The sequence below is a fragment of the Eurytemora carolleeae genome, unplaced genomic scaffold (assembly GCF_000591075.1).
Source record: "Eurytemora carolleeae unplaced genomic scaffold, Eaff_2.0 scaffold1310, whole genome shotgun sequence".
In the NCBI taxonomy this organism is placed as follows: Eukaryota; Metazoa; Arthropoda; class Copepoda; order Calanoida; family Temoridae; genus Eurytemora; species Eurytemora carolleeae.
In genome coordinates this window covers 88399-93237 of record NW_019397197.1, presented here as the reverse complement: position 1 = coordinate 93237, position 4839 = coordinate 88399, and the positions used below count along the sequence as shown (strand labels likewise).

The 4839-nt window shown below is 30.6% G+C and overlaps 1 long non-coding RNA gene across 1 annotated transcript; it reads left to right on the top strand.

Moving 5' to 3' along the window:
• The first annotated feature begins 763 nt into the window (after nt 1-763).
• LOC111712675 (uncharacterized) lies at nt 764-1738 on the top strand. The gene is made up of 2 exons (XR_002767515.1): nt 764-890; nt 1319-1738. It is a non-coding gene; the product is annotated as an uncharacterized LOC111712675 (long non-coding RNA).
• Nucleotides 1739-4839: the final 3101 nt, after the last annotated feature.

Below are 4839 nucleotides of genomic sequence, written 5' to 3'. Positions count from 1 at the left end.
ATTTAAGCTATTGTGATAGAGTCATCGTCGTATATAACATTACAATGAAGACGAGTTTTGATTAAGATTTCTACTAAGCTTTAAACAGCATGGAGTAAAGGAACAAGGAAACAAAAAGAAGCTGTCAATTTTACCCCCCCTGAGTGTTTGCTTGTAAACCTTGTTAGACACAAAACTTTGATTAAAAAGTTGTCTTCATTGTATTGATATAAAAACCGACCATTGTTACTAAGTTTTGAAGTGCAAAAAATAAAACTCTTGATCAAAAACTGCCTGACTACCAAGGAATCGCCTCAAACATTTCATTTTCATTCACATAAAGGAATTGAGTTTTTGTTACAAACTCTGATATTTTTATCCCTATATCTTTGTATTTGAATGTCAGAGACCTTAGATATTCCAAACTATTAATCATTTTAGATCAAATAATGATAGTTAGAAATATCAAAGGTTTACACCATCAGGTTGAAAAGATATAGTGATTGTAAAATCATAATTTGTGGCAAAAACTCAGTTCGTTTTTGGCAAACTACGCTTTAAAATATATCTTGAGATTACAATAATCAACGTAAAACTAATTGCAACAAAGTCCATCCTGTCTGTATCTTAATATTGTCATGTTTTGATCTCACATTCAAAATCCGTCTACCGACAGTTTCCCCTTGTGTCCTTGATAAAAGCTTCAAAGGTCATAAATCGCGGAAGACATCAGCCTCGAATTGAATATTTACTAAAATAAATTGTTTTCATAAACATTTTTATATATAAACTGTTTACTTGTAGGTAACAGCCCCAGTAGCCCTGTACTGGGCCCAGAATGATTGGCTTGTAATGCCTGAGGATGCTAAATATCTCAATGATCGTCTGCCTAATGTTGTCAAGTTTGAAAGGTTATAATTCTTTTATTTAAATATGTACTTAGGATACATTAATTTTGTTCAAATTTTTTAAATATATATACCAGAGCAAAGATTAAAATGGTCGTCTGCGTGTTGTTAAGTTTGAAAGTTATAAATATTTAATACAGTAAATTCATTAATTACATTTAATAATAATTTCACATGGTCGTCTGCGTGTTGTTAAGTTTGAAAGTTATAAATATTTAATACAGTAAATTCATTAATTACATTTAATAATAATTTCACAGCGACGTCTATGAATGTTTTCTCATGATTTTCTTTCAATTATTATGATTCTGAAGAAAATGTTTCGGCATCCAATAATATTACGGCGTTTGCATAGTAAGAACAAAATTCTCAAAAGTTAAAAAGTTTTTTTTCTCAAAAAAGTGTAAAAATGTAAAAATGTAATATTTCAGGGTGAATGAAAGTATGTACACACATCTAGATTTCCTATGGGGAATACATAACATGGATCTAGTTTACGGACCAACTATAAACCTTATGAAAGAATATTAACTATACATTGATAGTCTAATATCTTTATTCCTTTATCTTTGCAAATCTTTTTGATATTTGAAACTATAAGTTCTGTTTAATCAGCTGGTATAAGTTCGAAATATCAAAGGTTTACATCCTCAGGTTGGTTGCAACAATATTGAGATAAATTTGATTTTGGCAAAAAATCAATTCCTTTATTAAAAAACTATAAAATTAATATGATAAATTAGAAACATGTATCAATTTTTATTTTTTTTATTCTAAACGCTTTACGAATATTGTATAATGATATGATTGTTTAATCAAATGTTTTTCGCTAAATATATTTTAATTTTATATATTTTAATTTTATTTTTATTTTGAATTGGATTGTTTTCTGTAAATTTATAAATTTTTGAGAATTTTAAAAATGTTTTGTAAATAAACTTAGGAATATCGATTGACGATTAAAAGATTAAGATATTCTGTCTTTTCTCATTGAAAAGAAATGAATTCGGTCAATATCCTTTCTTGTCTCCTCTGCATAAATGCAAAAGCCACTCTTACAGATAAACAAATATTGAAAATTTTTTTTCCTTCATTGGAATGGATATCTTTACAAGAAGGCTCACTTGAAATAACGTCAACAGTCCCTTTAATTGGATTGTATTACATCAGCCCAACGTTACATCCGTCCTACGATACTTAGGACCTTCCTGCACGTGGTTTTTCAGCAGCTTCAAGCTGCTGTTGGTCCAATGTACTGTAGGTCGGTTACACACTTCATTAAAAAAAAATAATGTATCCGGTCGGTTGCACAGCTTTCTTATGTTGGTTGCCCTCTTCTGTAGGTCAGATGCACAATATTTGTGGGTCGGATGTATTTCATTAGAAGGATGGATGCACAACCTTTTTAGGTCGGATGCACAACTTTCTTAGGTTGGTGGCACTCAATTCTGTAGGTCGAACCCACAATAAACCTAACATAACCCCACATATCGGCTATAGACTTATCATTTTGATAAATGTGGCCGCAGTGCTTGGCCCAGAAATTGTCTTAACCTAACCCCTTATCGATTTTGATGGTTATTATCGTTAGAACTGACCGAAATATTTTTTCACTAAATGTGGAACTAACATCCATCACCGAATTTTAAACCTACATATATTGTCTATCACTTTGTCATTTTGATAAATGTGGCCGTAATGCTCGGCCACCTAGCCTGTCCTAGCCGCAGCGCTTGGCCCAGTAAATTGTCTTAACCTAACCTAACCCCACATATTGTCTATCACTTGGTCATTTTGATGAAAGTGGCCGCAGCGCTCGGCTCCCTAGCCTGTCCTAGCCGCAGCACTCGGCCCAGAAGTTGTCTTAACCTAACCTTGTGCATCCGACCTACAAAATCTGTGTATCCGTCCTACAAAAGTTGTGCATCTGACTTAAAAAAATTGTGCATCCGACCTACAAAAGTTGTGCATCTGACCTACAAAAGTTATGCATCTTACATGCAAAATCTGTGCAACCGACCCACGAAAGTTGTGCATCCGACCTACAAAATCTGTGCATCTGACCTACGAAAGTTGTGTATCCGACCTACGTGGGCAACCGGAACATCGATGCTAATGGTAGCACTGTCAACTACATACTGACTAAATCTGCAGTTCCTGCGTAGGTCGGATTAACAAAATATAATGTACATCCGACATACAGCTGTCGTAGGTCCGATGATGTGTAGGTCTGAAGTATAGTAGGACGTAATTGCCGTAGAACAAGTAACACAATCCTTTAATTGTGTTTAATCCTTTTATAAATCCTATACAGCTAAATTTCCTTTGATTTAAAGCCTTAACTTTGCCAAGATAAATCTTCTGTTTTCGATGCATAATGCACAATATTCCGCTCTGGTGAAAGCAGTTGCCAAAAAACATGTTTATTAAATTTAATTCTTCGGTTCGAAGATTAATAAATTAATTTAAACTCTCGGGGAAACAATTAATTTTAGATTTAGAATATTTTCTCTCTTCTTTTTACTTAAATCAAGCATTATTGTTCAACTGTGAGGCTCATCCTACCATACAGCCGTCCACACTTTTTATCAAGCTAAAGCAAACAAAACAATTAAATCAAAGATAATACCCAAATATGTAAGTTTTATAAACAGTAGAGTGGAAATATTTGTAATCTTAAAAATAACTTTTATTTTTTTAACTTTCTTCAAATCTTTAAATCCTTTAAATCTCAAGTAAAACAAGTTGGTTTCAAACCACTTTCAGTAATAGCTTCACTAGCTTCACAAAACACTAAATACATATCGTCGTCACTTGAAAGGGGTTGTAAAGCACAATTTAAAAGATGTCCATAACCGACTTACAAAGATAATCTTTGACTAATAATTGAGTCCAGAGGACAATAGTTTTGTGTGTTTGTTTCCGTTTACTCACGTAAAGTTTTTTTTAGCTGACTTCTAGAATTAGTATTAAAGTAAAGCGAATGTATGCGAAACACTGTTTGATGCTAAATTTTAGCGATAAATGACTAAAAATTCATGTTCTGATATAAATAGTTATACATTTTCTGATTTTCTTATTAAATTTAAAAGTATTTCTTTTCAAACAATGAGCAAGTACTATGTATATTTGTGTATAAACAATAAACTAGAATACATATTGCATATTGCTGTTTAAACATTAAAAAAGTATATGTATATTTTTGTATAAAAAATGAAAAAGAATAAATATGATTCTGTGTGAACAATAAACAAGTATATGTATATGTTTCTGTATAAACAATGAAAAAGTATATTTATAATTTTGTATAAACAATGAAAAAGAATAATTATAATTCTGTATGAAAAAAAACCATGTATATATTTCTGTTTAAACAATGTAAAAGTATATTTATATTTTAGTGTAAACAATGAAAAAGTTTATTTATATTTCTGAATAAACAATGAAAAAGTATGATACTTTTGTATAAACAATGAAAAAGTATGATACTTCTGTATAAACAATGAAAAAGTATGATACTTCTGTATAAACAATGAAAAAGTATGATACTTCTGTATAAACAATGAAAAAGTATGATATTTCTGTATAAACAATGAAAAAGTATGATATTTCTGTATAAACAATGAAAAAGTATGATACTTCTGTATAAACAATGAAAAAGTATGATACTTCTGTATAAACAATGAAAAAGTATGAACTGTTTTGTATAAACACTGAACAAGTTTTTATATTTCTGTATGAACTTAATGAAAAATTTTAAGAGTTGAAAATATTTTGGATTCCGCGGAGGTTCAGGTTCGGAGTTCCGTAGATTCCAGTTTCTTGTTCAACTAACTTTAGGAATCTAAATCCTTCCAGTATAGGAAATTTTCTACCCCTAATAGTTTGGATAATTTTTCCACTGGAATACAATATTTTAATTAAAAATGAAAATTTTTAAAGTTTTTCTGTA